This window comes from Ursus americanus, chromosome 5 (genome assembly GCF_024610735.1).
Source record: "Ursus americanus isolate L20-20 chromosome 5, mUrsAme1.1.p, whole genome shotgun sequence".
NCBI classification, from domain to species: domain Eukaryota; kingdom Metazoa; phylum Chordata; class Mammalia; order Carnivora; family Ursidae; genus Ursus; species Ursus americanus.
Genome location: NC_142131.1, coordinates 78,291,015 through 78,304,412, shown reverse-complemented (window position 1 = coordinate 78,304,412; position 13,398 = coordinate 78,291,015). Strand labels below are relative to the sequence as shown.

Genomic DNA, 13,398 nt, shown 5'->3' with positions numbered 1-13,398 from the left:
ATTTACAATAAGTAATACTATGACATTATCTTAAATTTCTGCAAAAATTTCATGGATATTTTATGTAACTCAATTGACAGAGGTTAAGAAAAATGGAAATAAGTAGCACTACATTGACATTTATACATCAGAATATCCAATATGATAAAACGTCAATTCTTACAAATATTTAAAATTTATTAAATGGAATGTAAAATCTATGAAATGAAATGAAAATGCAATTTTCAACAAAATCTAAACCCTTTTGTTGCATTGACCTTGACAAATTGTTTCTATATTTTGTTTGTCATATCAGAGGATGATGAAGAGCCAAGACATGAACAAAAAAAAACAAGGCACTATGTGGAGAGACTGGTTAAAAGAAATGAGGACATAAGTGGAAGAGGTGAAAGGAAATATAGGAGAAAGAGAATTAAAATCAGGAGAGGACAGTTAACCGAATTGAAAAAGTAAAGAGAGGGACAATAAATATGAAAGAACAAGTGACACTAGAAAGAACAGGAGGATGGAGGTAGTGTCATCCCAGCAGGGAAATCACCTAAACAAAATGAGGGGAAAGAGAGAGAGAAAGCAAACAACAAAACACAAGTGAAGGCAGGCAAACAGCTAAAGAAGACTGCGCAAATAAAAAAGCCTCAGAAGCAAAGAGAGGATTATGGGAAAGATAAAGTTTAACAAGAAATAGAAAAACTATTATGATATATGTCTGTCAGAATAAATTAGAAGACAGGAGATGGGGAACTTTAGGTAAACAAGAAAAAAGAATAAATTTCTAGAAGCATCAGTGATCTGAGTAAGACACTGCTATGAAAACATTTACATAGGATTGTGGAGAACCACATAAACTCTCAAAATTATGATAAGGATTATATTAAAGTAAAGATATTAGCAGGAAAAAAAAGCCTTCTAGGAGCTTCCTTTACCTCACTGAAAGCAGGAACTTCTGGCAATGAAAGTGTTAAAAAAAATCCCCTCTCTGGGTGGTTTTTATCACCATGAAAAGGATGAAAAACACCACTTACACCTGCATAGACAATGGTCATCACAAACTTTTTGTATCTGCCTTTCCTCCCCTGAAAACCTACTTGTTTATCTTATAAATCCTCTTCACCCTCACTCCATTTCCTTTTTGAGATTAGGTATAAAAGACCCTAATTTTAATAATTTACAAGTTTGTCTTTTGTGAGCTCCCATAGGCCCATGAACAAATTTGGGTTTTTTTTCCTTCTGTTCAAATGTCTTTTGGAGGCTTAAATTGCAGGCCCCAGACCCAACATAAAAGAGGAGAGGAAAAGAATGTCCTCCCCAACATAATCAACAAGAATTATAAAGCTCAAAGAAGATATACATTGGTACAATATAAATATCCGAAATCACTCATAGGTGTGAGGAATGGCGTGTCAACGCAATCAGAAATAAAGAGCTAATAACAAAATTAACAAACAACAAAAAAGGAATTTAGTACCTTATATAGCCACAAAAGGAAAAATGAATTAAAAATTAAAACTCCAGAAATAAGTCAAGCAGAGTAAGACAATTATCATATGGTTTCACTCATTTGTGGAATATAAGGAATAGCACAGAGATCAGTAGAAGATGGAAGAGAAGAAGGAAGGGGGGGGTAAACAGAAGGGGGAATGAACCAGGAGGGACAATGGATTCTGGGAAACAAACTGAGGCCTTCAGAGGGGAGGGGGTTGGGGGGATAGGCTTGCCTGGTGATGGGTATGAAGGAGGGCACGTATTGCATGGAGCACTGGGTATTATAAGTGAACAATGAATCATGGAACACTACATCAAAAACTAATGATGTACTGTATGGTGACTAACATAACATAATAAAAAATTTTAAAAAAAAAAGTAAAATTCCAAATCAACAGAAAGACCTGTGAGACAAGGAAAAAAAGAAGAGGGAAAAGAGAAGTGGACATGAAAGAAAGAGAAAAAAAAAGACGCTAATAACAGAAACAAAGGATGGGAGGGAGTAGACTGAATTAGTAAGAAAAGAAAAACAAAGAGAAGAAAGTATAAACACAGTATAAATTTATACAAACTTGAATAAGTAAAAATCATGGAAACAAATACCTAGAAATGCACCTTAGAGAAAGCAGCTTTTATTCTTCATGTTAGTGTATAAATTTGAATGTGAGAATGATATATTTTTAGAGAGTATTCTATATAGATATATAAAGTTCAGAATGAGTTGAAATTTTTACAGCATCCTTTCTTAATGTTTTTAAAAGTTTCTCAATTCTGTGCACTTTATTGGTCCATAAAAATATTTTAAATGATGTTTAAATTAGACTTGCAAAGAGAGACTAAGAAGACTTATACATGGACAGAAAACTATACTAGAATAAATGAGAGTGAAAATAAACTCACTAAAAGCTTTTAAGTTTATTATAAAATTAGAACATGTGCAAGAGGAAGGCAGAGCACATAAGAATGACAGGAATAGGTGCTTAGTCTTATGTGAAAGGACATTACAAAAGAATGAAAAATAGTACAGAAACTATGGTTAAAGAATGTAAAGAAATGACAGAAAGAAATAAAATATATGCATTTAATAAAACAGAGGCACAGACAAGAAAGAGAGAGTAACAAAACTGGAGGATAAAAAGAAAACCAGGGGAAAATTCAAGAGGAAAGTAAAAACAGAGTTTTGAAGACAATAAATAAAGTCAGAGAAATGAGAATGGATAAGAACAGTCCCAGAGGTGGAAGATTAGTAAAGGCATAAACAAACATAAAAAGTAAGGTATATTAAAAATAAAACAAATTTTAATATATGAGGTGAGTTTGAAGATTGCAAAGTGGAAGAAAAACTCTATAATTTTAATCAGAGCAATGAGCTTTATAGAAGAAGAGCAATGAGAGGAGAAGACAGAAAACTAAAAAGTGGAAGAGGAAAGAGAGAGGAAAGAATTGGAATAGAAAAGAAATGATAGGGAAAAAATGGTAAGTGGGGGAGTAGGACCACAGAGAGAAGAGACTTACTGTGAAAGACAAAGGACTTAGCATAAGAAGATCTGAAACAAAAAAGGAATTGAAGAAGCAAATTCTTGGAAAAATGGCCAGGTGTCTCCCTTCATGCAAGAGCTGCAGACAGGGAGAGGACTTACTTCATGTGAGCTCCTCAGCAGTGCAGGGGACACCTCTGATGGCTGCAGCTGGGTGCAGGTGCCTGGATCCAGGGCTGTAGGAGGGGCCGGTTGCTGGATCCCCAAGGACTGGAAACCGGTTTGTGCAGAGTGAACTTCTTGATTTGTCCAGAGGAATCACAAATTACAACAAATTCTCTTGATAAACTTAGAAATGTATTTAATTAAAGTCAGCACCTGTGGTCACAAACATCTCTTCCTAAATTGACAAGTGATTCTAGAGAGTTCTACAAGACCAGAGGAGGAAGTACACTTAGAGTGCTCATTGTTTTCAGCTGCTAGAAAACAAAGGTGTTTTATTGCTGTAGTCAAAGTACAGCCATCCAGAGAGTAATTTTTCTCTTCTGAGACTTCTATGGATCCATAGCTCAATTTGGAGTGTCTAAGTCTACACTGATTTAGTTAAAATATATATAAATGCTAGTGCTCAAGGTTAATAACCGAAGCTGAATATTCAATTAAATACTGAATACAGAATAAAAACTATAACTAATGTAACTATAATTTAAGCAATTTACCCTGTGGTTTTTATTTTTCTTTTTGGAATTAATAGAGTTGTTAAAAATTACATTTTGTGATAAACCAGTCCAGTTGAAAAACAAAATGAAGCTGATATTGGTGTAGGGACCAGGCCAATGAGATAAGTGCTGACATCAGATTTCTTTGTACATTATTAACAGTATCACTTAGCTCCTGTTTCTCCAAAGTGAGCTCTACAGAGTCTGGTCCCATGCTAACGTGTATCTTGTGGGAAGGTAGAGGTTCTTTCCTGCTCATATCCCAGCAGTGTACCCCTTCTTTAATAACATAGGCACCAAACCCCAAAACATCAGACCAAAGGTACCATCTCTTATCTGAACTGATCACTGGACAACTATGCACCAAGTAGTCAAGGTTTCAAAAGTCATCAACAACACACATGGCAACCATCATCCTTAAGGTGGTATATTCAGATGGAGGCCATAGACTAGTGAACAAAGGAGACACAAAGAACGTTTTAATTGTGCTCCTATTTTTTATTGAAAGAGGCATAATAGTTAGTAAATTGGAAAAAATATGTATGTGAACAGATTTCTTGGTGCAGGCAGGAGGATTTGCATTTTGAAAGGAGGGGTCAGGATGGGCCCTTCTTCAAAGGTGAGGTTTCTGCAATGACTGAAGAGATGAAGAAAAGGGCATCCAGGAACCTGGGAGGGGAGCACTGCAGCCAGAGGAAGAGGGATGTCACACCACATCTTCCTTAGCCATTTGTCTACTGATGGACCCTCTATATTTTGACTATTGTAAATAATGCCACTATAAACACAGGGGTGCCTATATCTTTTCAAATTATTGTGGTTTTTTTTGTAGTAGAATTATGGGATCACAAGGTAGTTCCATTTCTAACTTTTTGAGAAACTTCCATACTGTTCTCCACAGTGGCTGCACCAGTTTGCATTCCAATCAACAGTGCAAGAAAGGTTCCTTTTTCTCCGCATCCTTGCCAACACCTGTTGTTTCCTGTGTTTTTTGTTTTAGCCTTTATGACAGGTGTGAGGTGATATCTCATTTTCATTTCCTTTGCATTTCCCTATAGGGGAAAGGAGGGAAAACAGAATGGGAAGTCATCAGTGAGGGAGAAAAACCATGGGAGACTCTGGAGTATAGGAAACAAACTGAGGTTGCTGGAGGGGTGCGGGTGGGGGGTTGAGGTAACTGGGTGATGGGCATTAAGGACAGCACATGATGTGATGAGTTCGAGGTGTTATTCACATCTGATAAATTGTTGAACGCTACATCTGAGACTAATGATGTACTCTATGTTGGTTAAAAGAAGTTAAATTTTTAAAAATTTGCTTTTCCCTGATGATGAATGATGTTGAGGATCTTTTCATGTGGTTACTAGCCATCTGGATGTCTTCTTTGGAAAATATCTCTTCAGGTCATCTGACCATTTTTTAATTGGACTGTTGTTTTGGTTTGGTTTGGTTTGGTTTGGTTTGGTTTGGTTTGGTTTGGTTTTTTGCTGTTGAGGTAAGTTCTTTATATATTTTGGATACTAACCCTTTATTGGATATGTCCTTTGCAAAATCTTGTCCCATTCAGTAGGTTGTCTTCATGTTTTGTTGATTGTTTTCCTAGCAGGAAGAAAGCTTTTTATTTTAGTGTAGTTTAATTTTGCTTCTGTTTCCGTTGACAAGGAGACATATGTAGAAAAATGTTTCTATGGCTGATGACAAACAGATTACTGCTTCTTAATTCTTCTAGTTATTTTATGGTTTCAGGTCTCACAGTTAGATCGTTAATCCATTTGAGAGTTTGTTTTTGTGCATGGTGTAAGAAAGTGGTCTAGTTTCCTTCTTTCTCCATGTAGCTGACCAGCTTCCCAGTACAATTTATGGAAAAGACTGTCTTTTCCCCATTTTATATTTTTGCCTCAAGCTTACAAATGCAGGCACTCTATTCTGTTCCATTGGTCTATGTGTCTATTTTTCTGCCAACAGCATACTGTTTTAATGACTATAGCTTTGTAGCATATCCTAAAATCTAGGATTATGAGGGGAGACCAGGTGGCTCCATTGGTTAAACATCCTTCTATTAATTTTGGCTCAGGTCATGATCTTAGCTTCATGAGATCAAGCCCCACATCAGGCTCCACACTGAGCATAGATCCTGCTTGAGATTTTCTCTCCCTCTCCTTCTGTCCCTCCTCCACCTCTAAAAAAAAATACTCTGGGATTGTGAATCCTCCAATTTAATTTTTATTCCTCAAGATTTTATTAGGAGCTGGTGATGTATGGAATTGTTGAATTACTATATTGTACACATGAAACTAATATAACACTGTATGTTAACTAACTGGAATTAAATTAAAAGCCCAACAAATATGTGATACAATTGCAGGAGCCTTAATCTAGATAGATCTGCAAGGGAAAACTTCTCAGAAAAAGTGTTATATAAGGTGAAACCTGATTGATGAGAAGTTAGCTACAAAAACCTGTGAGAGAAAATATATTCTACTAGGTAAAAAAGTGTAAAGGTTAAAAAAGAAAAAAAGATTTCTATGGCTACCTTTTGTGGTTCAAACAAATCTTTATATTATTACTTCTAATACTATGAAAAATGCTATTGGTAATTTGATAGGGATTTCATTGAATCTATAGATTGCTTTGGGTGGTATGGATTTTTTTTTTGGACATTTACCCATATTAATTTTTCTAATCTACTAGCATGGTATATCTTTCCATTTGTTTGTGTTATGTTCAATTTTTTCATCTGTGTTTTATAATGTTCAGAGTGTAGATCTTTTTCTTTCATCATTAAATTTCTTCCTAGATATTTTATTATTTTTGATAGAATTGTAAGTGGAATTATTAATTTTTCTGCTATTTCATTAGCAGTATATAAAAATGCAACAGATTTTTTAAAAGAATTTCTTTATTTTTTTTTAAGTAGGCTCCATGTCTAACATAAAGGAAAACATAGGGCCCCAATCCAGAACCTTGAGATCAAAACCTGAGCTGAAATCAAGAGTGGGATGCTTAACTGACTGGGCCACCCAGGCACCCCTAAACATTTTATTAGTAAGGAATCTCTACACTGAACATAGGGTTTGAATTTACAACCCTGAGATCAAGTGTCACATGCCCTAATGACTGAGACAGCCAGACGCCCCAATGCAATAGATTTTTGTATATAAATTTTGAACCTTCCTACTTTACTGAATTCATTTATCACTTTAAATTTTTTTGATAGGGTCTTTAGGATTTTCTATCTATAATATCATGTCATCCAGAAAGTGTTATGGTTTTAGTCATTCCTTACCAATTTGGATGATTTTTATTTATTTTTCTTCTCTGATTGCTGTGTCTAAGACTTTCAGTATTCTGTTGAAAAAAAGCGATGAGAGTAGACTTGATCTTATAGAATCATTTCCAGTTCTTCACCTTCAAATATTATGTTAGCTATTGATTTTTCATATATGACTTTTATTATGATGAGTTATGTTCCCTCTAATCTCACTTTATTGAGAGTTTTATGATAAATGGATATTGGAATTTTGTCAAATGCTTGTTCTGCATCTATTGAGATGATCATATCAGTTTTATCCTTCATTTTGATACGGTGTTTTATCATCAGTCTTAATGATTTGTGAATATTGCATCCCTGGAGCAAGCCCCACTGGATCATGGAAATGATTTTATAATGTATAGTTGAACTGGGTTTGCAAATATTTTGTTCAGGGAATTTCCACCTGTGTTCATCAGGGATATTGGCCTGAACATTTTTTTTGTTTTGTTTTAATTTGTTTTGTTTGTGGTGTCTTCGTGTGGTTTTGGTATCAGGATGATTGATGCTGGCCTCATAGAATGAATTTGGAAGTTTTCCATTTTCATCCATCTTTGTAAGCGCTTGAGAAGAATAAGTATTAACTCCTCTTCAAGTATTTGCTGGAATGTACCTGTAAAGCCATCTCATTCTAGACTTTTGTTTGTTAAATTTTGCTTATTATTAATTCAATTTTATGAGTAGTAATCAGTCTGTTCCCATTGTTTATTTCTTCCTAGTTCAGTTTTGTAAAATTATATGTTCTTAGGAATTCATCCATTTTTTTCTAGGTTGTCCAGTTTGTTGACATCTGATTTTTCATAATATGCTCTTAAAATCTTTTGTGTTTTTGTGTGTTGATTGTTATTTTCCTCCTTTGTATCTGACTTTATTTCTTTGAGTCCTTTATCATTTCTCCTTTAGGAGTCTAACTTGAGGTTTATCAAATTTGTTCAGATTTTCAAAGAATCAGCTCTTGGTTTAATTCAAATTTTTATTTTTAGACTTTATGTCATATATTTATGCTTTAATCATTATTATTTCCCCCTTCGACTACATTTGAGCATTGTTTGTTCTTTTTTCTACTTCCTTTAGGGGTAAGATTAGATTGTTCAAGATTTTTTTGGTTTGTTTCTAGAGATTGGACTGTATTGTTGTAAAATTCTGTTTTAGAACTGCTATGGCAAAGATTTGAATCACTGAGGTTTTATTTACATTTGTCTCCTTTTATTTTCAAATTTTCTTTTTGATTTCTTGGTTGACCCATTTCTTGTTTAGTAGCATGTTGTTTAGTCTCCCCATGTCTGTGATTTTTCCAATTATTTTTTGTACCTGATTTTTAGTTTCATACTGCTATGGTCAGGAAAGATGCTCAATATGAATTTAATCTTTTTAAATTTATTAATTTTTTAAAGATTTTATTTATTTATTTCACTGAGAAAGACAGGGAGCAAGAGAGAGAACAGAAGCAGGGGGAGTGGGAGAGGAAGAAGCAGGTTCCCAGCGGAGGAGCCTGATGCAGGGCTCAATCCCAGAATGCCAGGATCACGCCCTGAGCAGAAGGAAGACGCTTAACGACTGAGCCACACAGGCATCCCAATTAAATTTATTGGGACTTACTTTGTGGCCTAACATGATCTGTCCTGGAGAATGTTCCTTGCAGTTGAAATGAATGTGTATTCTGTTGGTTTTGGATCTAATGTTCTGTATACATCAGTTATGTCCATCTGGTCTGATGTGTCATTCAAAACCACTGTTTCCTTGTTGATTTGCTGCCTGAATGATCCATCCATTGATGTAACTGGGTGTTAAGGTCCTCTTCTATGACTTGTTATTGCCCTTTAAGTCTTTTAATTTTTGGTTTAAGTATTTATGAGCTCCTATGTGCATACATAGTTACAATTGTTAGCTCCTCATGTTGTGTTCATCCTTTTATCATTATGGAGTGGCTGTTTTTGTCTCTTTCTTCAGTCTTTGTTTTCAAGTCTATTTTGTATGATATAAGTATTGCTACACTGGTTTTTTTTTTAATTTCCATTTATATGGCATATGAAAATATGTTTTCCTTGCTTTTCACTTCAATCTGTGTGTGTCATTAGGTCTGAAGTGAGTCTTTTATAGGCAGCATATAGATGGGTCTTGTTTTTTCATATCCATCAGTCACCCCATATCTTTTGATTGAAGGATTTAGTGCATTTACACTTAAGGTAAGTATTGATAGGCATGTACTTATGGACATTTTGTTCATTGTTTTCTGGTTGTTTTTCATTTCTTCTCTGTTCCCTTCTTTTCTTTTGTGGTTTGATGATTTTCTTTCGTGTTATACTTGGAGTCTTTCTCTTTATGTTTTCTGCATATATTATAGGTGTTTGATTCATAGTTACCACCAGGTGCATATATAACATCTTCATTTGTACAGCAGTTTCTATAAAATTAATGGTCAGTTAACTTTACCAGATTCTAAAAGCACTAAACTTTTATGGAGTTACTCTTTTTATTGTACAAAATGTGAGGACAGATATTTCTTCTCAGTTAATTTAACTTTCTTTCATTATTTTTTTCCAAATTTTTATTTAAATTCTAGTAAGTTACCATACAGTGCAATATTGGTTTCAGGAGTAGAATTCAGTTAGTCATCACTCACACACAACACCCAGGGCTCATCACAACAAATACCTCCTTAATACCTATCACCCATCTGGCCCATCCCCCAACCACCTCCCTCCATCAATCCTTAGTTTGTTCTCTATCATCAAAAGTCACTTATGAGGTTTTCCTCTCTCGTTTTACTTTTCTTTCTCCCCCTTCCCCCATATGTTCATCTCTTTTGTTTCTTAAATTCCACATATGATGGAAATTATATGGTATTTCTCTTTCTCTGACTTATTCCACTTAGCATAATACACTCTAACTCTATCCAGGACCATTCTTGATAAAAACCCTCCACAAAGTACAGATAGGCAGAACATAACTCAACATCATAAAGACCATATACTATAGACCAACAGCTAATATCATCCTCAATGTGAAAAAACTGGGAGTTGTTCCTCTCCTTATCAGGAACAAGACAAAAATGTCCACTCTCACCACAATTATTTGACATAGTACAGGAGGTCCTACCCACAGCAATCAGACAACAAAAAGAACTAAAATGCATCCAAATCAACAAGGATGAAGCCAAACTTTCACTATTCACACACAACATGATACTCCATGTAGAAAACCTGAAAACTCCACCAAAAAATGGCTAGAACTAATACATGATTTCAACAAAGTCACAGGATACAAATCAATATATAGAAATCTGTTGCGTTTCTATACACCAATAATGAAGCAGCAGAAAAAGAAATCAAGGAATCGATCCCACTTACAATTGCACCAAAAATCATAAGATACCTAGGAATAAACAACCAAAGTGGTAAAAGATCTGTACTTTGAAAACTGTAGAACACTGATGAAAGAAATTGAAGAATAAATAAATAAATGCACAAACATGCCACGTTCATGGATTGGAAGAACAGAGATTGTTAAAACATCTGTACTACCCAAGGCAACCTACATATTTAAAGCAACTCCTATCAAAATCCGACCAGCACTTTTCTTTCATTATTATACAAGCCTGTCCATTACAGGTGCAAGTTTTTGACTCATAATTCACATTTGGTTAATTTAGCTTTCTCTCAATTAGCCTATTATAATTTTGTCCCTTTTTACTTTCAACATTTGTGTGTTCTCATGCATTAGTTGTTTCTATTATAAGAAGAATGTATTTGAATTGTTTTACTTCCATCTATCTTTACTTTAAATCTCTGTTCTCTGCCTCCAACTATGAGTTTTCTCTATCCCGTGGAGCTTTGAAGCACAGAGGTCTGTGATTTATGACTCACCCATGTACTGAGAGCAGCTGCACTTTCATCATTAGGCTTCTCTTTTTTTCCTCATCAGATTCAAATTATATTTGATTGATCACACTACTTAGTTCAAAAGTATTTCTAATTATTGAGGCACCCTGATGACTCAGTTGGTTAAGTGTCTGCCCTGCCTTAGCTCATGATGTCAGGGTCCTAAGATCAAGCCCCGAATCAGTCTCCCTGCTCAGCAGAGAGTCTTCTTCTCCCTCTCCCACTGCCGCCCCCAACTCGCTCTTTCTCTCTCTCTCTCAAAGAAATAAAATCTTAAATATATATATAATTTATTACTCTAATAGTTTATTTGATCTTTTTATTTAAATTCAATTAACCTTGTTATTTCATTTACTTATATTTAAAATTATTTTATTGAGATTTTATTAGTCTTCAGGAAAAAATTTTACATTTCTAATTGTTATACTGTGAAACATGGGAATTGTTAAATATTTTAATAGAAGTACAAAAGTACACAGATAAATTTTCTGCTATTGTTACACAAATATGCCTATAAAAATATATTGGAAACTGAAGAAATACTTCTAGTGAGGCAAGTAATTCCAAATAAATAAAAAGTAATATATGGGTTTCATAAAGTACTTGAGAATGTATAATAACTTTGTGTTTTGGGGAATCTTGATCAGTATTCACTGTGTGAAGGGAACATAGTTATATTTACAGTTACATCACTCTCCATACTTATCAGATATAATCAAAAGCATATAGTAAACTCAAGAATTGTTTGAGTTTTAAGTATATAACAATAAAGACATAAAATATTTTGACTGATGAAGACAGTCTAGCATAATCAGCAAGTGTAGCTACTGTAATTTATTTGATAGATCCTTCACATTAGTGAAGATCTTTAAAAAATTAAGGGCATCCGAATAATCATAAGCATAAATATTTGACAATCATTTTCAGAAAGGTCAAAGATGGCTCCATCCATGCACAACAGTCTAAAACATTTTTGTAAAGATTTATTACTTTAGAGAGAGAGAGAGGGTGTCAATAGGGGGAGATGCAGAGAGAGAGAGAGAATCTCAAGCAAACTCCGCACTTAGTTCAGAGCTCGATATGTGGGGCTGGATCCCACAACCCTAGCCAAAATCAAGAGTGAGACACTCAATCTACAGAGCCACCCAGCACCCCTCAAACATGTTTTAGTCCAACATCTGGTCATTTATTTTGTATGTTCATGAAGCTGAATGGTTTGATGAAATGTTCAAAGTAAAATTTATTAATGTCTTTTCAGAATTTTACCTCATTAAAATTGTAGTGTGGGAAATTCTAATCACATGACCTTTGTGACAGAGAATTGTGTGAGGGAGTTCAAACTTCTGAGGGAAATAGTTTAGAGAGGACTTTCTAATCTTTACAAAGGCACAGTTTAGGAAGTACTATTTGATATTTTTCATCAGTACAAGAGAACAGATTGCTGGATAACAAGGAGAGAGAAAAGTCTGATGTTCTCCAGCCCTTGTACTTTCTGTCTATAACTTCTGTAAATGGTAAGGCAGCTACTGGCTGAGTAAAAACAAAAGCAAAAACAAACAAGGAGCTCACAAATGCCAGGGTCTTGTGGGTTGCCTTAGTTTCAAGAAAGGGTTTTGGGCAGAGGCTGTTGTCGAGGAATGCTACCATGGACACACTGGTACAGATCAGGAGGAACACACACAGGAAATCTCATAAACCCATGCCCCCTACAAAAGCAGCCTCCTGAAGTTTATCAGGTTCTCTCCTGCTACAGCATGTCAGATACCACATTTGTGCAACTTCATTGGTGTTGAAGGGGGCCAAGGAACTGGTGATGACATGGATGTAGATCTGACGTTAATGATCTAGAAAGCAGAGAGAGATGGAAAATGTATGTGAAGCCTTTTGGTTTGAGACATGCCTATCGATGTTGTGGGAAGTAGTAATTATAGCCTGAAAAATACTGAGAAAAGAGGTGCAAAGGGAAAGCCCCGGTGACTCTGTATATGTAAACCACTGCCTTACAACCAATATCATCTAGAAAATTTCGTATTCCAAATGCATTTACTACTTCTGGAATCCCACTGAAAGGAATTGTTATTACCTAAGTGAAATGGGTGAATATCAAATCTATAGGCCTCTTTGCATGGGGCTGGAGTAAGAATGTGTTGAGGAGTAACACAAGGAGCAACGTGCTCCCAAATAAAACAGTCCCAACTGGAGAATGAAGAAACTCCAAAACAGGGTTATTTAAAGCTGTCATATTCATTGACCTCTTATACTGTGGAAAGACTTCTGCAGACCTAAACAGGGAACCAAAATGATTTGTAAGCTTGATGGAAATAAGAGAACCCTAAGAAGACTCCATGAGGTATAATCACCCTCAGTAGTAAGTTGTGCAGATGTTCTACCAATATTCAGGATATGAAGAATTAGATATAGAGGAAAATGTCAAGAACTGTTAAAGTCACTTAGAGGAACGTTAAGGTCAAGACAAACATGCCTTATTCATAAGAATTCTTGAAATGTCTTTGGTGCAAAAAGGTGGT

At 35.0% G+C, this 13,398-nt stretch overlaps 1 pseudogene; it reads right to left on the bottom strand.

The window, feature by feature from the left end:
• Positions 1–12,167: 12,167 nt before the first annotated feature.
• Positions 12,168–13,112, bottom strand: LOC148110159 (vomeronasal type-1 receptor 1-like; annotated as a pseudogene).
• Positions 13,113–13,398: the final 286 nt, after the last annotated feature.